The sequence below is a fragment of the Lissotriton helveticus genome, chromosome 4_1 (genome assembly GCF_964261635.1).
Source record: "Lissotriton helveticus chromosome 4_1, aLisHel1.1, whole genome shotgun sequence".
In the NCBI taxonomy this organism is placed as follows: Eukaryota; Metazoa; Chordata; class Amphibia; order Caudata; family Salamandridae; genus Lissotriton; species Lissotriton helveticus.
This window is the reverse complement of record NC_136063.1, coordinates 227,186,219-227,209,433: the sequence shown is the minus strand read 5'-3', so window position 1 is coordinate 227,209,433 and position 23,215 is coordinate 227,186,219.

The window sequence follows — 23,215 nt, the reverse complement described above, 5'->3', positions numbered from 1 at the left end:
GCTGAGAGTGGCCAGGCAGCAAGGGGGGGAGAAAGGTCTCTGCGAGGTCTCAGCAGATGACCCCGGTTAAAAGCTTATTAAACCAAGCAGAATAACACAAACATTTTAAAATGCGCAATAAGTGAAAGAAGAGACCTCCCGGCTTCCGCCTCAAGAGGGAGAAAAGTATGTACTGCCTAGTCAAGCGCAGGACTACCGAATACCCCTTTTATGCGCAGCTAGAGCGCGACCCAGTAATAGCCCACACCCAGTTTGGCCGCCGTCTATCACTCGCCTACCCGGGACCGTACTCTCAGTGTTGGTACTTGGCTGAGAGTGGCCAGGCAGCGAGGGGGGAGAAAGGTCTCTGCGAGGTCTCAGCAGATGACCCCGGTTAAAAGCTTATTAAATCAAGCAGAATAACACAACAGTTTTAAAATGCGCGGTAGGTGAAAGAAGAGACCTCCCGGCTTCCGCCTCAAGAGGTTCATCACAGATCTCCATAGAAAAAGCACTGACCGCAATAATACCTTGCATTATTCTAGCTTCCATCAAGGCTCCCTCAAGAAGCATCTACCATTTTCCCAAATGGTACGTGTAAAACGTATAGTGTCAGATGAACATTTATCAACAACTCGCATCAACCAAATGTATGAACGATTCGTAGACCGTGGCTACCCCGAGGAGGTTCTCCGCGAAGCGCAGAATCGAGTGGCAAAGATATCCAGACAAGATTGCTTACAAAAAACTAAGAAAGACAAGGAATCTCGTATAGTGCTAGTTTCTAAATTTTCTACAGCAAGTTCCACCTACAAGAAAATCATACTTAAGCGCTGGCCCATCCTACAGGTTGAACCCGATCTTCGGGGCATCTTTGAAAAACCTCCCTTATTCGCTTACACCAGAAGCAAAAACATTAAAGAAATTCTTTCCAAACCCACTCCAGTAACCTGTCAACATCGAGGCACCCAACCTTGCCTAAACTGCAACCACTGCAATTGTATAATTAAGGGCAACACTGTCCAACACCCTATGAAGGGTCACGCCATTAAATTACAAGTTGACGCTACATGCGATTCTATGAACTTAATCTATGCCTTGAAATGCCCTTGCGGGAAGCTATATGTTGGAAAAACAGAACGAAAAATAAAAACACGTCTAAACGAACACAAATCCAACATTCGCCTTAAACTAGAAAAATCGAACATTGCCATGCACTTTGCTGAATCACGCCACACCATCGCACAACTGAAATTCATTGTTTTGGAGACTATCAGCAAAAGAGAAGGAATTGATAACCACAAACTGTTGCTAAAGAGAGAACTTGAATGGATTTATCGATTACAGACCCTAAAGCCACACGGTCTTAACGACCGCATTGAATACAGCTGTTACCTGTAATGTACATCTGTAGTATGTTGATGACTTTGTTTGCATTGCCGCTTACTGCTCCTACCTACACTTTTTTCTCACGTTTTTCTCACGTTCATGCACCATTACAAGATGGCCACTTCACTTTTCCGAATTCCAGCACCTTCTTCTATGTCTATTATACACCTGGTCCATCTTTACTGTTTACCCGTGGGTCCTTATAGTTCCCTCCCATATGCACTCCCGACACTGATCTCGCAACCGTTGACCAGCGGACTCCGCTACGCTTTAGCACGAAGTAAGTCCTCGATATCCCATCACACCGCTCACGCGCCTTGATTACCCACCCTCTTACCACACGTGGTAAAATCTCTTGCACCCCCCTCCCTTGCCTGCTGTCATCTGCGCACTACCTTAATCACACCGAGTCATCCTATCCCCTCACCTATAGACACGAATAATCTCCCATCACTACGCTCACAACCTACCTACCCCTTAACCTCGTTTTCTCCGTCTTCTTCCGCAGCACTCCGTGACAAAGGGCCCGTTGGCCCGAAATGCATTGGAGAAGAGTTCATGTGCTAGATTAATGGAATAACTTCAGCACAACTGATATGCTGTTAATATCAGGTGTTAAAAAAAAACTAATGATAAACAATATTGAATAAACAATGAAACTTTATTGACTTTGTGAATCACGTTACTGATCACGCCCGGAGTGCCTCATTAGGGGATGTATCTGCAGTTGCTGCATACACTACTAACTCCATGATTCTTTGGTGTTTGACGGAAAACACCGCCCTTGAGAGCACCCATAATTTGGAGAAAATTCTCTAAATAAAACATTAACACGTGCAGTGCACCACCTATCTTCCTTTTTCTTGTCAATTCATTTTTTCCGCCGATGGTGGGAAGCACGCCACAATATGCAGTTCGAGGAAATTAGCAAAAGCACGGAAGCCAGAGCCCACACTCTAGCCTATGATGATACCGAGAGAGAACGAATTTACTCGCTGATAGAGGAATACATCAGCCCATCCGCCACCAGTCGGAGCAAGGAGCAATGCATCAAACAATTACTATACCTCTCTAAACGCCATATTATCCAGAAGCTCCATGCGAGCACATTACTCAGATACCACCGAGCACTCAGAATCCCTCGTGGGCTTCGGATAGCTTTAAAACCTTCACTCTGTAAAAATTCTAAAACCTTTTTGGATAAGTGGAATGGGATACTCAATAAATGCAGCCTCGACTTAATACTACTTATCGTTGAAGAATTGGCTGGAATTCTCAAAGAACTCGAAGTATAAATCAAGGAGATCGATAACGAACTCAAAGATATGTTAACTGCAGAAGAAATGAATTCTACCCTTGAAGACATTAAAAAAACTCTAGATAAACATCAAAAAGAAATCAACGAGCGAAAAGTGAGAAAATTCCGCAGGGATACACTTGATTACAAGCTTGATGAAGTTTACTCGTGGGCTGATGTTTACGCCCAAAGACGCCGCAACAGACCACCCAATACCCAGACGGACACATCATCCTCAGACACTGACTCTACTTATCGAACGTCCCGTAGACCTCCAGCATCCAAAACTACTTCTAACATTGAACAAGCCAGCACGTCATCTACCAGTCAAGAACACACTTCGACAGCACATTTTTTAGAGGTAAGCCCAGATCAACTCGAAGACTCAGGAGGAGCCAGAACAAAAGAAAAAGAAAAAGAAAGGAGCCCTCCAAACACGCGGAGCACAGTGACCAAGAACCTCAAACCAAAAAAGAACGTTTAGTTATCAACATCTCTGATATTACCATTCCCACCTATCAAATGAACTTACTTGAGAAAGGCACTTCATTTATCCCAACAGCACAGACCAACCTTCTAGAATTAGAAGTGAGTACTTTCAAATTCACAAGGAAAATCAAACTACGACATTTTTTTGACAACATCCTACCAACTAATATCACGGATAAAGACGATGAACTTCGAGGCTTACGCCCTTCTAGTACCTACCAAGCACCACAAAGCCACAAAAGTATTGATCTCTTTGAAACGTTAGTACGTAATGACGTCCAAAAAATCAATTTCAAAAAAGCTTCTAAACAACAAAATTTAACCTCTAAGGATCGTGACACCCTCAGATCACTGGCTAACAATTCACAAATTCGATGTGTTAAAGCCGACAAGGGAGGAGCTTTAGTAATCCTCAACTCTACCATGTATACTAAAAAACTGCATGAACACATACAAGATACCTCGACCTACATGATACTTGATCACAATCCGACCAGGGAATTTCAAAATATCCTTAATGACATTGTGGCCACAGCTCACCGAGCAGGTATCATTGAAGACCGTACCAAAAAGTATTTACTACAAGATTACCCCAAGAGTCCGACCATACACATGTGTCCCAAGATACATAAAAACCTCTTGGACCCTCCCTTCAGACCCATCGTTTCTACGAAAGGATCTATACACGAACCGACTGGCAAATTTATTGATAAGTACCTCCAACCGCTCGTCATTAAAACCACCAGTTACATCAAGGACACCACAGATTTTCTAGGAAAACTATCTGGAATTCAAATCAACAACAATGAATCACTTATCCTATGTACAGCTGACGTTAGCTCCCTCTACACCTCGATACCCCACCTCGGTGGCATCGAAGCTATCGAACATGCTCTCCTCAACAGCAACATCGACGCACAAACGCAGTCCTTCTTAATGGAGCTTATGATCTACACTCTCTACCACAGCTATTTCCAACAAGATGACCAATGGTACCTCCAACTATCCGGAATGGCGATGGGAAACTGCGCTGCTCCCACGTATGCAAATATATATATGGAGAATTTTGAAAACCAACACATATACACCAACCCGACATTCCAAAACAAATCCAAGATGTACGTCAGGTACATAGACAACCTGTTTATAATGTGGTCAGACACCAAAGACTCATTAAATCAAGTACTTACTGAAGTAAACACTAAGGATTCACGTATCAACCTCACATGGCAAATCAGTGATACAGAAATATCCTTCCTGGATGTCAACATTAAGATCACCCCCCAAGGGTTCATCACAGATCTCCATAGAAAAAGCACTGACCGCAATAACACCTTGCATTATTCTAGCTTCCATCAAGGCTCCATCAAGAAGCATCTACCATTTTCCCAAATGGTACGTGTAAAACGTATAGTGTCAGATGAACATTTATCAACAACTCGCATCAACCAAATGTATGAACGATTCGTAGACCGTGGCTACCCCGAGGAGGTTCTCCGCGAAGCGCAGAATCGAGTGGCAAAGATATCCAGACAAGATTGCTTACAAAAAACTAAGAAAGACAAGGAATCTCGTATAGTGCTAGTTTCTACATTTTCTACAGCAAGTTCCACCTACAATAAAATCATACTTAAGCACTGGCCCATCCTACAGGTTGAACCCGATCTTCGGGGCATCTTTGAAAAACCTCCCTTATTCGCTTACACCAGAAGCAAAAACATTAAAGAAATTCTTTCCAAACCCACTCCAGTAACCTGTCAACATCGAGGCACCCAGCCTTGCCTAAACTGCAACCACTGCAATTGTATAATTAAGGGCAACACTATCCAACACCCTATGAAGGGTCACACCATTAAATTACAAGTTGACGCTACATGCGATTCTATGAACTTAATCTATGCCTTGAAATGCCCTTGCGGGAAGCTATATGTTGGAAAAACAGAACGAAAAATAAAAACACGTCTAAACGAACACAAATCCAACATTCGCCTTAAACTAGAAAAATCGAACATTGCCATGCACTTTGCTGAATCACGCCACACCATCGCACAACTGAAATTCATTGTTTTGGAGACTATCAGCAAAAGAGAAAGAATTGATAACCACAAACTGTTGCTAAAGAGAGAACTTGAATGGATTTATCGATTACAGACCCTAAAGCCACACGGTCTTAACGACCGCATTGAATACAGCTGTTACCTGTAATGTACATCTGTAGTATGTTGATGACTTTGTTTGCATTGCCGCTTACTGCTCCTACCTACACTTTTTTCTCACGTTTTTCTCACGTTCATGCACCATTACAAGATGGCCACTTCACTTTTCCGATTTCCAGCACCTTCTTCTATGTCTATTATACACCTGGTCCATCTTTACTGTTTACCCGTGGGTCCTTATAGTTCCCTCCCACATGCACTCCCGACACTGATCTCGCAACCGTTGACCAGCGGACTCCGCTACGCTTTAGCACGAAGTAAGTCCTCGATATCCCATTACACCGCTCACACGCCTTGATTACCCACCCTCTAACCACACGCGGTAAAATCTTCCCCCCCCTCCCTTGCCTGCCGTCATCTGCGCACTACCTTAATCACACCGAGTCATCCTATCCCCTCACCTATAGATACGAATAATCTCCCATCACTACGCTCACAACCTACCTACCCCTTAACCTCGTTTTCTCCGTCTTCTTCCGCAGCACTCCGTGACAAAGGGCCCGTTGTCCCGAAATGCATTGGAGAAGAGTTCATGTGCTAGATTAATGGAATAACTTCAGCACAACTGATATGCTGTTAATATCAGGTGTTCAAAAAAAACTAATGATGAACAATATTGAATAAACAATGAAACTTTATTGACTTTGTGAATCACGTTACTGATCACGCCCGGAGTGCCTCATTAGGGGATGTATCTGCAGTTGCTGCATACACTACTAACTCCAGCTGTGAAAATGAACACGGGCACGAGCGTGCCCCCCGAGCTCCTCTCTGGGACAATAAATGATAATGCCCCAAGGAAAAGAATGGGGCTGGCACCACTGTGCCTACTGAACCCCCACTGGGGCTCTTAGAACAATGGGGCAAAATGTTGCAGCTGCCCAAAGTCGGACGGGGCACCTGGGAGAGAAGCCAGCACCACAAAGGTGCTCATGGGAGTCCTGTTCAAAACTGCCAAAGACGTTGCTGCTGTCCGCCTCGGTGGTATAGCTGGGGAAATAAACAGGTGCTGGCACTAGTGTGCCTCCTTAGCTCCCTTCGCTGGAGCACCAATGCAGCCCCCAAAATAAATCAGCATGGGCACCACTGTGCTTGGGGGAGACCCACTCGTGGGACTCTTTGAAACAAATGCCCTCAACATTGGGCCATCCCCCCATCAGGTTGGGCCGCTCAGAATATACGCAGGACTGTCCGGGTGCCTCGTGAGCACCAAGAACAAATCAGGACGTTCCTCCCCCACACTCTCCGCGGGCTCTGGGGACTCACTGGTCTCCTCGGTCCAGACACAGACCTGTGCCTCGGAGGCCTCCACACTGCAGCGATCTAGCGATCTCCTCCTTCACCCAGTCCCCCTTCGAGGGACCGCGACTTCACGGGGAGCCCTCAAGGCTCCGGGCGGCCTCTCCGGCAGCTTGCGCTGTTATTGGTGGGCAGCTGCTTCCAGGTTTGGACCCGCCTGGATTCAGGCGAGCTCTACCTGGCTTCCGGGTCGGGTTTTAATGATCGGGCCACGGCAGTGACTTTGTTGCGGGCAGTACGGGGTAGGCTCCCATCGTAGGTAAAGGCACTTGTGGGGTGGCACCCGCTCTTCAGGCAAAAATGCATGGTGGGCACCCGCCAGTTAGCGCCAGTTAGACCACATGCGCGGTGGGTACCCACCAGTTAAAAATAGAGGAAAATCGGCACAAATACACAGGGTGGGCACCTGCTTCCTAATACTCATAAACCAGTACCAATACGCGGGGTGGGCACCCGGTAGAGCAGCAAAACACGGGGTAGGCTCCTGCTCTATTCCCACACCAAATAGGGGAATCCCCAAGTCGTAGCTCAGGGCTGCAAGTTGAAAGTAGAAGTGCTCCGCTAGGCGCTAGGACTTGGATTTCCAAGGCAAAGTTCAGGGGGCACAAGGCAAGGCTCAGGCAGACCAGCACACAGGGCCTTCCAGCAGGGAGGCAGTCCCTTGTGGCGGTTCCTCCTGGAGCCCAGCAGCAGCAGCCTCTAGCATCAGGACAAGCACAGCAACATTCATGGGGTCACAGCCCCTTCTTTTATACACCCTTTTCCTTTGTGTCACAGCACAGGGCTTGGGAAACCAGATGCAACTGGTTTTGGAGCACTCTGTTTACCAGGCTCCTCTTCCTTTTTGTTAGGTTGTGGCTCAGTGATCAGATGCACTACAGGGGGCGGAGCCAGAATTGTGGAGGGAAGGCCCAGCCCAATTCAGGTCCCAGGTGCAACTCCTCCCTGCCATCTAGATGCAGATCTCTCTATGCACCACTGGGCTGGCGCACCCTGGCTCCTGGAGCCACCCACACCTCTCAGCTCCTGTCAATCACAAGCCAGACATGCAATTCACATCAGGCAGGCAGACACACAGCCCACTGAAATGCCAACTTCTAATAGTGGCATTTCTCCACTAGTCACCATACATCTGCGCACACAATTGTGCAGCATTTATTCTCACAAGTTCTTATATACTAAACTCGCCCTGCACTCCTCTCATACCAGGAATTTTCAGGGACACACATATCCCCCATGCATTCCTATGGGAGGGCAGGCCAATCTCACCACATGCACTCAGAGCGCGCATGCACTTTACACTGGGCCACAGTGCTAAAGTGCGCAGAGGCCAAAAACTACCAATATCAGGTCACAGAAAAGGCAAAAAGTTTAGGGGTGAACCTGCCAAAAGGGCCAAGTCCAACAATTCTGTTAATGATCACCTACAGTACTATTAGCTTTTTTCGACTCTAGTCTATCAACTGTCGAAAAATCTGTAACTAATGTATTGTAGTTAATAGCATTTGATTTTATTCTATTCCCATTTCTCAACACCCTTGATGAGCCTAACTCAGTCTCTCTTTTTTGCAATGCATAGATGCATACTTCACATCATCACTGTGAATTCAATTAAATTACCTACAACAGTTTGCAATGGCTTCTTAATTAATCAGCCAAAGTGAGCGCCCGATAAATGCGATTAGGTAGCGCTACCTGTCTAGCAAAAACTAGAAACTGGATCACACAATATTATACCAGCATAAACTTTACCAAATATAACTTACCAATGAGTGTGAGCAGCATGCTAGTTAGATTTTTTTTTAGCATTGTAGATCACAAACACAACAAATCGCAGGTCAAACAGGTCCTGTTCCCGGTCGAGAATGTCTGCCCAGCGGTGCGTCAGCTGCTAGGCGGGGCACCAAACTTAGCTGGTGCGCCGCAAAACACTGGTGCACCACCTCCCAGCGCCGCACACACTTCCGCTGGGGTAGCAGCTACCGGGTCTGCTGCTTGCTGCCAGCATAGAGGGTGGCTCCTCTCCCATGGCGCTGGGTGGAGAAAAAACTAAGAAGGTAAGGAAGGGAAAGTAAATAAAAAAGAAAGAAGGAAATAAGGGGAAATAAACCGAGTCTAAAAGTCATAGAAACATGGAAAAATGCAAACAAAAATGTAAAATACACAAACACAAAGACGCACACTATTGTAAAAAGTAAAAATTAGGGTCTAGAAAAGTAATAAAGGAGGAGGATGACAAAGATTAACAAGAGATTTACAATTAGGCCCAGCACCATGACAGAGAGCAGAAAAACGAGATGGCTTCACTCATGCAGACCGCGTGGTGCTATTTGTGCGTGATTTAGAAAGCGAGCACACTTCAGGACTGAGTAGTGCCATTCCCGAGCAATTTCGGAGCCCGTGCATGCACTCCGGGTTTTCAACACAAACGGGCATGCCAGCAAACTCCACCCAAATGTGAAACTCCGTGTAGGCCAGCAGAGTATTTTTATGCCTCCGCGGAATGCTGTGTAGTGGGACTCCGTGAACTCCGCCAACTCATATTCTCTAGATGCATTTTCTGGGCCATGTGCTTTAAAGAAATATTCAAGCTCCCATTTATGGTTGCTTGGAATAAAAATTTGCTATTTTGTTACAATAATCATTATGATTGTCTTGTGGGTTTTTAGGGGTTACTTTGGAGTATGGTTATTGATAAATTATTGTGGTGATTGATGTTTTGACAAAGTCAAATAGGTCTGCTATATATATGGTTAATTAGCAGGATATCCTGACTGTTCTATAGACATATAATATGATCCCCTGCTAAGGACAATATGCCTTACTTTTATTTTTGGTGTTCTGACCCTTTGGCAAAGCCAGCAGGTCTGCCTTACTTTAAAATGACTTGTCTTTATAATGTTGTTTTACATAAAAATAAACATCAGAAATTCACACAAAAAAAGGTTACAGAGATGTTATATTCAGATGAAAATGTTAGGTAAAAGTTACTATTTTAAGCTAAAAAAATACAGAAATCACTATTTGTAGTTGACTGAAATAACTGTAACTTTTACTTTCTCCATGTACTGCTTATGACCTCACATAGTACATCACACATGACATGTTCTATGACATCATGAACAACATTGCTGACAAAATCTGAAATGGCATAACTAATGATAACACTGTGCATGGTGATGACATGAGCTTATATCCAAAGGTTAGAAGGATGTTATAGTTAGGCTCATGTATCACACATACAAAACAAGTGAAATTTAGTTCTCATAGTTAGTGAGCTAATTATAACTTGTGCACCCCACTATGTATGTGCCTGTATGGATGAGTCAGTGGGTGTGTGAGTGACTGTATAAGTGAGTGATTTGGTGTCTTGGTGAATGTATGGGTGAGTGACCGGTTGTGTGAATGTTTGTAACAGTCAGTCAGTTAGTGTCTAAGTGGCTAAATGGGTATATAAGTGGGTACGTGAGTGGCTGTATTAATGATTGATTGGTCGTCTGACTACCTATATGGGTATCTTAGTGTCTGTGTGGGTGGGTGAAGGTGGGTGTTACTGCCTATATGGATGAGTGAGTGGGTGAGTCAGGGGCTTTAAGGGTTAGAGAGTGTGTGTGTGAGGGACTGTATGGGTGAGTGAGTATATGTATGGCTGTGTGGGCAAGTGAGTGGATGTCTCAGTGGTATATGGATGAGTAATTGGGTATGTGACAGGCACTATAGGTGAGTGATGGGGTATATGAGTGACTGTATGTGTGAGTGAGGAAATGTGAGAGTGGCTGTATGGGTGAGTGTGTAGTTGTGTCAGTGACTGTATAGGTGAGTTAGTATGTGTTAGTATATGTATGAGTAAGAAAGTTTGTGTGTGTGTATAACTGTATGGATGAGTGGCGGAGTATTTGACTATATTGGTGAGTGAGTAGGTGAGTGAGTATTTATTTATTTTATTTATTTAAAGAGTTTTATATAGCGCTAGCTAGACCCGAAGGTATCAGAGCGCTTTACAAGAGAATCAACAATGTAACAGAAAAAGTTCAACAATTAAACAATACACCAAAAAATAGGCAATACAATTAGGAGAGGAGAGAAAGGAGAGAGAAAAGTAGTGGAGGGGGCAGGGGAGGAGAAAGGGAGGATAAGGGATGAGAAAACCGGGGAGACGGAAGGAAATCTGTTTAAAGACCGACTGGGTAGGTGACGACCAAGGAAAGAATCCACAGCTCATCTCCCCTATAGCTAAACCGGGTAGCTGCATCGGGCATCAGACAGAATAGTTCAGTCTCAATACATTGAAAGAGGAGAGAGCGAGAGACATAAATAGAGGGAGGATGCAGGAGGAGACGACAGGAGAGACGCAAGGAAGTGCAACAATGTGGTTCCACAATATAACAGAAAAAGATCAACAATTACACGTTACATCAAACAATCAGCAATACATTAGGAGAGGAGAGAAAGGAGAGAGAAAAGCAGTGGGGGGTCGGGGAGGTGAGAAAGTGAGGATAAGGGAAGAGTCAACAGTAGAGACGAGAGGAAGTCTGTCTAAAGACCAACTGGGTGACTGACTTAGTGCGTGGGTAGCGTTATGGGTCTATGAGTGAATATATCAGTGGCTGTATTAATTATTAAGGGAGTGGCTGTATGAGTGACTGTATGTGTGAGTTAGTGGATATTTATGTAGATCTATGAATCAGTGAGTGGGTGTGTAAGTACTGGTATGAGTCTTTGAATGGGTTTTTGAATGTTTATGCAACAATGATTCTGTGGATGATGTCATGAAGGATGTAATTTGGGATGTCATCAGTAAAGTCACTGGCCATGTCATGAGTGATGTAATATGTGAGTTCATAAGCAGTGCAATGCGGGGGGCGCAAGTTATAGTTAGCTGATCTAACTACAACTGCTGAATTTCACTGGTTTTGTTTGAGGGAAACCTGAGCCTAACTATAACATCCCTAAAACCTTTGAATTTTTTTCTGTGAATTTTAAGTTTTTTAAAATGCTAATTCCTAACTCTAACGTCCTTGTAGCCTATGATTTTTTCTGTGAATTTCTATGGTTTTTTAAGTAGTAGTCGTGTCTGAAGAGTGGTGGAGAGAGGGGGCATGGGCCTCCAACTAGTTCTCAGGAATCCTGCTGATCAGGACTTACAGGAGTTACCAGGAGGGCTTCTTGGCCCCCAAGGTCCATCAGGAGTAAAGTGGATTTCATTCCCAAAGCAGTGGTGCACCTTGGACGGTGTATGCAGAGATATGGAAAAAGCGGGGGTGGCCTCCAAAGACATCTTAGCAATCCTGCTGTATGGGACTTGCTGGAGGTAACAGGAAGAATAATTGGCTCCCAAGGGCATCCTTGGGGGCAACTACCCGTCCTGTTACCTCCAGTAAGTCCCACACAGCAGGATTGCTGAGAGGTTGTTAGAGACCACGCCCCATTCTCCATCACTCTGCATATGTTCCTCCTGGTGCACAAATAGTAGGGGGATGAAGGGGCATATCAACAAGGGGTGGCGGTAATATTATCACCGCTTCAGAGCCCGTTTTTGGGTGAAAAGTGGCAATAATATTATCGCATTATCAAGAAGACACACTAGCGTGTGTTTCCTTGCAATAACACCCCTTGTCAGCATGCCTCCCATCGCATCACTAATGAGATGCAAAGGTGGTGCGCCTGACAAGACTCTTAACCCAGCTTTGTCATATTGACAACGAGGGTTAGCGATATTTAAAATCACGTTAAGTATGCCTTAACGCAAGAAGTTAATGTCTGACTAAGGCATACCTAACATGGTTGGTGGATTGTGTGGCTAAGATCACAGGCCCTATCATCTAGATATCGCCGTTTTCCACCATGGAAAATGGTGATATCCCCACTATCTCTGGAATTTTTATTGCCTCAACAATGCGGATTGTTGATAACGGGGTAAACGGGGCGATAAATTCCAGAGATAGCCGGCGATAAATATGCAAGCGCTAAGCGTGCTTTGTGATATTTATCGCCGGCCCATGATAATATGCCCCGAAGTCCCCCTGGCTATTTAGGGTCCTTGGGAGCCAACTACCCCTCCTGTTACCTCCAGTAAGTCCCACACTCTGAGAGCTTTTCAGCTGCGATGCCCCTTTTCTCCGCCATCTGCAAACGCATCTCCTGGCGCACTACCGGTTGGGGGAAGAAGCCCACTTTAATCCTGAGGCCCTCAAGAGCCAAGGGGACTTCACCCCCAACTCGGAGTGACCAGGAGGCACGTTTGCAGAGCAAGGGGGTAGGGCATGAGGCGAGTTGCTGGGCTTCAAAAAAATATATATATTTGCATAACTCCCATTCCCTGGGTTGATTTCAGTCCCGGAGACCCCATCTTAGAATGGGGAGGGGGCGGTTTGTAGTGTGGGTGCTCAGGTCCCACTCTGGGCACCCATGTTTTAAAAGCTGGAGACCGTGGGGGAGCCTCAAGGCCCCTGGAGTCCCTGCCGGCTCCCTGCCTCCTCCAGGAGCCGGCATTGCTTTTCCACATAGGGAGCTAACATTCAGCTCCATGTGTGTAAAACCGATTCTGCTCCGCTTCTAGTAGGTGAGAGCCTTTTCTGCTCTCCTTAGTAGAAGCGGAGCAGTGTTTGCTATGGCTTAGAGGGAGCGATGTTCCCACCATGCCACAGCAAACTGCAATGTCCAGGGGCTGGACAGCCTAGGACATTGTTGACAGCTGGCTCCTATGCTCAAATTTACCCCGGGGAGTTGGCGGTCCCTGGGGCTGTGGGGGAGAGGGGCTGAGCAGGCCCTCCACATTAAAAGTCACATTTTGCCCAGGGGAGGTGACAGCCACATGGCCCGTGTGTTGCAGAATAGGCAACCCCACATCATTTAAATGAAGCCCCAGGAGATGGTGGTCCTTGGGACATGATAACCCTCAGGGGCAAATTAATAGAAATGCAGAAGATAGCAATTTGGTGTTTTTGTGTGTTTTTTTGGGGGGGCCGGTTCTGCAGATGCCACTATTATTTTTTTTTTAACAGATTTTATTGTGTGGACTCACATGTTATGCACATCTCTATCACCCAAAGACAAATGCCAACATCACTGTATCAGCTGTATCTATAGTCAGACCCCGGTAGTCCGCCCACCGTTTCCAGATTTTGAAATGCTTCCGGGGACAGCCCCTCGCCAGGAATACTGGTTGTTCCAGGCCCATGCAGTAATCCATTCCATTCTTCCAAGCAGTGAGTGGCGGGGCCTGGGGGGCCTTCCATGCTCTCGCAATATCCCGTTTGGCCAATGTAAGTCCTAACAACAGTAAGTGGCGTTTATACCTGTTTCCCCCGACCCTAGCCATGACATGCAGCAGTGCAAGTTTGGGGTCCCTCTGTATCTTCCAGGCTAAGACCTCATCTAGGATAACGATGGACCCCATCCCAGAACCTTCGCAACGATGTGCAGTCCCAAACCGTGTGTAGTAACGTACCAACTTCTAGCCCACAGCGAAGGCAGTCGGGGGACGCTACTAGTCCCGCCTTCCACAGCCGCTGTCTGGTGTAATATGTGCGGTGCAGGTATCTGAACTGGACTAGTCGCAGGCGCGTGGATATGGCCGCTCCTCTGGGGCTTTCGAGGGCCTCAACCCAATCCTCCTCGTCCAAGTCCCCGACGTCCCACTCCCAGTGGGCCCTAAGGCCACCCAAATCTGAGGAGCAATGCCGCACCAACGTCTGATAGATATGCAAAAGTTTTTTATCTGGCAGTTCGCCCATGAAGATTTTCGCTTCGATGGGACTGAATTCAGGGATCTGCTCCAGGCCAACCAGGGAGGGTGCCAGGGCATGGCGAATTAGAGATATTTATAGAACTGGGTGCGGGGCATCCCGAAGTCCTCCTGTAGGTTTGTGAAGGATTTAAGAGTATCGCCAGACAAAACGTCGCCCAGGGTGGAAATGCCAATGGCGTCCCAGCCCCTGAAGCTCGTCAAGGCATCTAACTGCGGGAACCTTCCATTGCGCCAGAGGGGGGTCTCCAGTGTAAGGACATTCCACCATCCGTCCGCCGCAACGCCTGCCTCCACACGTGGACAACCACCTGCGTAGCTGACGGGAGGGACCTCCGAAGGGGTGCCCCATACAACCGCATATGCACGGACGCCGAGCCCATTCAGTGTCTCTCAACGGCATAAGCCGGGTCTCCCCGATCGCCATACCACCAGTCATTTAAAACCAGAAGATGCGCCGCCTGATAATACGAAAGCACGTCCGACGTGGCCAGGCCACCGGTGTAGGTTGACAGAAAACATGTCTGTAGAGCCACCCGAACCATGCCCCCTTCCCACAAAAATCTGCTCAGAGCTGAGTTAAGCTGCCGGAACCAGCGGGGGGGTCACATGGGGATGGCTCTGTAGCTGGTACACCAGGCGTGGCAGCGCCATCATTTTAAAAATTGCAGACCGACCGAGAATAGATAGCGGCATCCGCGCCCAGACCTTCAGGTCCTCGCGTACCCGATCCCACATCGGAGTGATATTGCGCTCCCGGGATATAGCAGCATCTTCAGATAAGAAGACCCCAGGTACTTCACCCCATCCGTCGCCAACCGAAGGCCCGATGCCCAGTCCCCAACGCTCTGCCGGCCACCCAGAAGCCAAAGCGTGGATTTGCCCGGATTCATGTACAGGCCGGAGGTCTCACCAAAGATCTGCAAAATGCGCAGCAGTCGCGGCCCGGAACGGTCCAGGGCAGTGAGAAAAAACAGGACATCGTCAGCGTACAACGCTATTTTGTCGGTAAGACCTGGCGCCCATCGGAATCCTTTGAGTTGAGCATCAATGCGAACCCATGCCGCGAGAGGCTCCATGGCGAGAGTGAACAGGTATGGGGAGAGGGGACAGCCTAGTCGCGTCCCCCTCTGGACCGGGAACGAGCGAGATACCGCGCCTCCGACACGCACCGATGCCGTAAGACCAGTATAAAGCAAGCGGACATACGCCAGGAAGCTTGGGCCGAGATTCAGGTGGCTCAGCAGGGCAAAGAGATACGTCCAGCTGAGGAATCGAATGCCCTGTCCATATCTGCCAGGAACAGTGCGGCCGGCTCGCCCAATCCTCTCCAAGCTGATACCGCCACCTGTGCCGTCTGATGTTGTGGCGGGTGGCCCTCTGCGGCATAAAGCCGGCCTGACCCAGATGTATCAAGTCTGTGATATGCGGCTTGAGCCGGGTGGCAAGGGCCTTCGCCAAGATCTTGGCTTCGGTATTTAGGAGTGATATTGGGCGGTAGGACGCATGACTCTCCGGGGGTCTCCCAGGCTTCAGAAACACCATCACCTCGGCATGGCGCCAATCCCGTGGGAGTGACCCACTCTTGCATTAGTCTTCAACGACTGGCCGAAGAAGCGGGCCCAGCTGAACCGAAAACCTCCGGAAGAATTCACTGGGGAATCCAATGGGACCGGGCGCCTTGCCCGGGTTTAATTCGCCCAGGGCAGCACCCAACTCTTCATCGGTCAGAGGCTGATCCAGCAGGTCCCTAACCTCATCCGAGACGGCTTTCGGCGGGAGATCGTCGATAAAGCGCTGAACAAGATCCGCCTCCAAACACTCATGGGGGGCATATAGAGACTCATAATACCCGGCGAAACTCTCCGCAATCTCCACTGGATCTAACAAGGGCTCTTCCTCAGGGGTCTCCATCCGTGGTAACGGCTGGGCATGCATGATTCCCGGGCAAAGACGGTGCAGCATTTTGCAGGACTTGTCGCCCCACTGGTAGACCCGACTGCGGGTAGCCAACCAGGCCTGCCTCGCCTCGTCCATCAAAACCGAAGCGTGTTGTTGTTGCGCTAGCACCAGCTGCCCCCGTGCCGGCCCGCCATCCACCTCTCGGACTCTGCGCTCCAGTGCCTCCAGCTCTGTCTCCCATCTCACTAAGTCCCTCCGTCTCTCCCTTTGGGCCGCCGCGCACCAGGATATGTCTACTCCACGCAAGGTAGGCTTCAGGGCCTCCCAGAGAGTGGTCAGGGAGTCAACCGACCCCATGTTCGCAGACAGGTAGTGGTCTATTTCAACCATAAGGTGCGCTTTATAATCGTCCTGGTTCAAGTGCCAGGCCGACATCCGCCACCGAAACGGCTGCTTAGCCGGGCCCACACGAAGCGCTGCAAGCACCGGCGAGTGATCTGACAGGGCCCGCGGTAAGATTTCCACCAAGGCTACGCAGGAGGCACACCTCCTAGGGATAAGAATGTAGTCCAACGTGTAGAAGGAGTCTCGCGCCGCTGAGAAGTAAGTATAGTCCCGTCGCGCCCCATGTTTGTATCGCCAAGCGTCCAGCCAGTCCAGCCCTGTGATTAACGCCGACAATCTGGTGGTGGGTCCCTCACTACCCTGATCCTGACCTGCTGTCCCCCTCCGCCACCTATCACAGCTTTTGTCTACAACATCGTTCCAGTCCCCCCCCCCACAACAGACAGGGAGTCAGGCACCTCAACCTACAGGGATATGATCTTTTCAACCAGTGGCTACTGAAGTGGCGGAGGGGCATAGATGCTACCAAAAGTCACTCTGTCTCCGCCTATCTCCCCCTGCACCATAACGTATCTACCTTGTGTGTCTGTCCAGGTGCGCTTATGAATGTATGGTACCCTGCGGTGTACAAGGATCGCCACCCCCCATGAGCCTCTCATAAAGCCGTAGTGAAACGTCTGTGTGTAACCTGAACACTGCAGGCATAGTGCTTTGGTGCCTAGCAAATGGGTTTCCTGCAACAGAAGAACATCCACGCCCACCCTTTTGGCATATTGAAACACAGCACCCTGCTTAACTTTGTCGAGCTTCCCTCTCACATTCCAGCTCATGACTCGTAGTGACCTGGGGCCTACCCGCCCTCCCTCCCTAACAGTGGACATTTGGGCAGTATAACGAGTACAGTACTAGAAGTTCCAGCATCCAGCCAGCATGGTACATGGCAAACAGCAGGCAACAGAGCGCACGCAAGCAAGACCCCCCCAACATCCCACGAACACCCCTCCCCCCATCCTCCCCCCACACCGTACCTCCCAAACATGGAAGCACCTGTCGCGGACAGATGGCGGCCAGGCTCCCAACAGGGGAGCATACGCCTCATCCTCCAATGGATCCCCCAGTAACAACCCGTAAGAACTAGGCCGTCACTCCCACCCTCCCATCCTGAACAGGACGGGCTCCCAGCCTAAATCATCCTTGCACCTGGGCTTCCATCCACAGCACATAGATTAGCCAATGTTCATGTCTCTCTGTCATCAAGGCACTTCTGGCTGCTGATCCTGTGTCGGGTCGGCCTGACCCGTGGCTGAACCTGAGCGCGAACTCCCGCCCGAACGCGATCCCCTGCCCCGCCGACGCTGACTCCCTAGACCCTCCCTGGCAAAGCCACTCGAGGAAGAGTCTGATTCTCCTTCCCTGGCGGTGTTAATCCGAATGTTGACCGTCTCATCAGTCCACTGAAACACTTCTTCTGGGGTGTCAAAGAATAGTGTCCGGGATTTGTAGACAACTCGCAGCCGCGCTGGGTAGAGTACGCGTATTGGAGCTTTAGACCGCGGAGACGGGCTTTGGCGGCGAGGAATGATTGGCGCTGCTGCTGCACGAGCCTCATGTAGTCCGGGAAAATCATAATGGTGGCGTTGTCGTGCGTGAGCGTACCTTTGATTCTTGACTGCCGCAGGATAGCATCCCGATCTGCATAGTTCAGGAATTTGGCTATGATCGGTCTCGGGCGCGCACCGACCGGGGGCTTCTGCACCAGTGCCCGATGGGCTCTCTCCACCACAAAGCATCTAGACAGGGCATCCGCCGGGATCCAGCTCTCCAGCCATTGCGTTATGAAGGCCTCCGCGCCACCTCCCTCGCACCCTTCCGGAAAGCCAACAAAGCGCAGGTTGTTGCATCGGGCCCGTCCTTCCGCATCCTCCGCCCTCAGGACCAGGCCCTTCTGCACTTTCTCCATGTCTGCTACCTTACGTTTAAGGGTGGACACATCGTACTGCGGATATTCGAGTCTCCGCGCCTGTAATGCGCTCCACTGCATTCCTCAGGTCCTGCCGGAGGAGGGTAACATCAGCCCGACCGCCCCTATCTTCGCGTTGAGCATATCCCTCGATTGCGTGATCGCGTGATCGCGGCAAGCAACGCCGCATTGTCTGGGGCCGGAGCCCAAGGCCCGCCAGGTCCCACCGTCATGGCTCACTGACAGCATATTCAATCCACACCGTGGCCCTCGCTCAGGCGCCCCCTGCCCGGATTGACCCTCTGCACCGTCCCTCTGGCCGTACACCGCCTCGGGCTCTCTCTCCCACCGGGGCCCGACCTGACCCCCGAGTACCCAAATGGGGCGTGCGTCACTCACCACTGGTCTCCGCTGTCCAGCGACTCCAGGCAGGGCTGCACCAAGCACCTTTCCCTCCACCGGGGCTCTCCACCGCCGCCGCGATGGGTGCGTGGGTCAAGATGGCGGCCCACGTCGTCAGCCCCACCAGGGCTCAGCCTGCTCCACAATGAGGGTCTTTCCTATCTTGCGCCGGCCGGGGCCGCCCATTCTGGGCCTGTTAGAGGGTCGGCAGCTCTCACCAACTCAGCCGACTGTCCCCAGCCTTCCGCCCTGAGTCTCTGGCCATGCGCCACATCCGTCTGGGCATGGGGATGTATGGTGGCGGCCCTCCGCCAACGCGGCTGCCCCCAGTGCGCCCCTGCCAATTGTCTGGTCGTTTGCCCCCGCAGCAGTCCAGGGCAAGGGAGGCAATGAGGCGCAGGAGGGTCTCGGGCCACCCGAGCCCCCGGGTGCCAGGTCTCTCCTACCTCGGCGTCAGCGAGCCCATCCAGGCCGGGACGTGCCAAAATTGAGGTCCCTGCTGCGCAGGCCCCACCGAGCTCCTCCGTACCAGCTGCACCTCCCAAGGGGGTCGTCTGCGCAGGGGCCACCACAGGAGCACCCTCGGTGGAGATCGGCGCCCAGCTCCAGGCACCGGCGCCGCCCTCCTCTCCACTACAGCGGCGGCAACAGACACGCCCGGACCCAGCAGCCCCAAAATCGAGGCCCCGGCTGCCTGGGCCTCAACGGACCCAGCAGGATCTCGCCACTCCACCGGGCCACCGCTACGTCACCCGGGCAGCTGCAGGGATGGAAACGCCGCCGAGTGCTGCTCAATGCGTCCGCCGCCGAATGCCAGGGCAGGAAACCCTCAGTGAAGCCCAGGGCCAGGATAAATTACAAGTTTTGTTTCAGGCTGGTCGGAGCTCAGGCTCTAGACGACCGCCATGTTCGCCGGCTTGGCCTCGCCCCCGCCACTATTATTTTTAATGCTTTTTTGGGCACTGCAGGGTCCTAGTGGGACCCCACAAGAGGCCATGGGGGTCAGGGTGTTTCTACACTGCCTTTTTTTCTTTTTATATTTTTTGTGGGACTCGGTTCAACTGAGTCCCAAGATGTTTGCCAACACTTACTGGTGAAGTGTTGGCAGCTAACCAAAATCAATAGGATTTGGGTCTGGCAGATATCTATATTTTTCAAACTTAAATATCTCTGAAACTACTGAACGGATTTACACCAAATCACAAAAAGCAAACTTTCTGGACCAACATCTAGCTTTCTGTTAAATTCCGTTCAGTGGTGTGAGCAGTAGTCATTTTCAAAAAAGAAAAATCCTCAAAGACATAAAATGGGGAAAACCCATTTTGGGACCGCTGTTTTATTGGCCCCCGCTAGACTGATCACCCCAAAACTTTCAACCCAGGCAACTGAACCAAAAAGGGGATGCTTTTTGAAAATGTTGTGAAGATTTAGCAACGGGTGCCAAAGTTATTTGCAAAACAAAAAATGCTTTTCCTATGTAAACTTTGGTCCTAACAATAACTACTTACTGGTGACCGGCAGTAGGAAATATATATATATATATATATCTACTCATACATTTATAGTTATGGATATATCCAATTCCAACTGCTCTTGTTAAGGACACGGACCCATGGAGGGAGAAGCATGCACCGGGAGAGCACCCGGTAAACAAATACTTAAAATCCGTTTCGCGCCGTGAAAGTAATGCACTCTTAGGAAACAACGAAAATAGAATTTCAGGAAGTTTATTGTGCCTCCGGGCGTGGAAGCACAATAAACGTCTTGAAATTCTATTTCAGCAGAAGAGAGCAAACCACAGGGCAAAAAGATTAGCACAAAAGACAAAACAGAGTGCAGAAAAAAAGGCAGAAAAGGCAAAACAAAGGGCAGCAAAAACTAGCAGGAAAAGTCAAAACAAAGGGCATAAAAGCAAGCAGAAAAGGCATAACAGGTCACGAAACGAGCAGAGGAGGCACAAACGGAGGGCAGCAGATAGACAGCCAGCAGACAGGCAGCAGAGGGTAGCAGACTGCAGGCAAGCTGGACAGAAGAACGTATCACAGGGGGAGCTGGTGGATCATCAGAGTATTGAGATGAATCAGATTGTGGTAAATATTGAAGATCTCCTTGAATTTGTTGGTTAGTTCAGTGATACATTTTGTGTGGTAAGGCCTTCTGGCCCTTCCTTACCCCTTGGCAGCCATTTCTGCGCACTTTCAAATGGGTTTTGTCCAGTCTCAGCTGTCACGGATCCGGGGTGGCGGGGCGGAGGAGAAGGGTGACAGTTCGGGGGAGGGGTGTTACTGGTCTGGGAAGGGGTGGTGTGTATAAAAGAAAAAAGCACTTACCTCTTTGGCCAGCCACATCTCTCCTCTGCTTCCCTTCCGACAACCCTAGAACTGAAGCAAGAAGCACACAGTCTTGCCCTAGCCAATCACAACACTGCTAACAGCAGCGTTGTAAATGGTCTGAGCACTATGGTTCGGCACTCAGATTGGGAATAGGAGCCTATGCATGTTCTCCACCCATGCTGTAATACAGCCTGGGTGGTGACCAAGCAAAGTGCCCATGACAGTTTGGCTGGCCTGAGACGGCGGGCCAAACCTTCATGCGCAATTAAGTGCTCATCACTCCTCCCCAGTGAGATGAGCAGCCTAGCCAAACCCCACAAAACTGCCTCAGCAGGGAAAATAAAATGATAGCACCAGCGCTTTAGCGGAGGAGCTGCCAATGGTGTTATCCTCCTATGATTTGTGCCAAAGACATTCTGTATTAATGATGACACAATTCAGTTCAGCAAGTCCAGGAATTTGGCAGTATCTAAATGTAGCTGGTGGTTGCTCAACAGAGCTATAGGGTCAGTTGAGTAAGGTTGTAATATTTTAAATAACCCATAAATGGATTAAAAAACCTCTTTTTATATGCTTTGAAGCACTTTAAGACTGGAAAGGTTGGAGACATAGGCAATGGACACTAGTTTGGTCTGATTAATGGAGAGGAAGGAATTGTCTGATAATATCGACAGATGTCCCCGAACATTTGAGGTTTTAAAAGTGCAAGTGAAGAAAAGCTCAAGTATATTTCATGCTCTATGTGTTGAGTCAGCAACTACTGTTTTGTATTTCAATTCTTTATTAATTTGTCATGCAATGCAAAACTGGTATGTCAAACAAAGATGTACTGGAACTGCAGTATGATCGATTCCTAATATATAACAGTACAACTTGAACAACTAGTCTTCCAACGGCAAGAGGAGAATGGAGTAATTATCAGGTTTAGAAGAAAAAGGGGGAAGAGAGGAGGAAAGGAAGAACGAAGGAAAGAAAGTAAGCCAGGAGCCCACCATCCCCACACTGGAGCAGTCATTGCAATGAACAGGTTGCCTGAAACATGAACTAAATCTGGGCCTGAATTTGCCCAGCGTAGGATCAGAAGCAAAGGTCTCGCACCCTCCATCCCTTATTTTCATCCACCCCATGTGGGTTCATGGGCGTGTCTCAAAACCTGATGATAGTCTGCCCATTAGTATCCATCTACATCAGCCCATACCCTTGGTAAATGCAGCTATATTAACCACAAGAATTGGCCATAAGTAAAGTACAGCAAATTAGTCATACAATATCGGAGCCGTGTGGTAGTCACCTGAGGTATGGAAACTGAGACTCTATACGGATGTGGCACCCTATAATTTAGTTGTATCATGCCATTTCACCTAACCAGTCATAAATAAGAACTGGTTTAAGGACAAGCAGAGACTGACTCACATTTCTTCATTTAGTCATTGTGTTTGTATATGATTTTTTTTTATAGGCAGCAACTCATGCAGCTCAGACAGTCATGTACTGTAACAGGGCAGGGAGGAGGATTTCCAGTGGCACAAGATCTCTACCTTTGCCACAGCTAGTGCCATAGAGAATCATTGTTTGGCATGGTGGGGCATTTCCAGTAGGGCTGAGGTATCATGCAGCAAAGTCAATCGGCTCATTAGCACTGAAGCAACCTCAAGTTTACTCTTTAACATATCCCAGACAAATCTTCAATATTGTGAAAGGTTCGTATAGTCACATACAGCATGCACTATATAGCAATCCAGAGCAGAACATCTCCAGCACTAAGTGTCCATTTCCATGTGCACCCTATGGAGCTTAACTGGGGTCCGGTGCCATTGGTGGAGGATTTTAAAGTAACTGTATTTCAGTCTGGTGTCC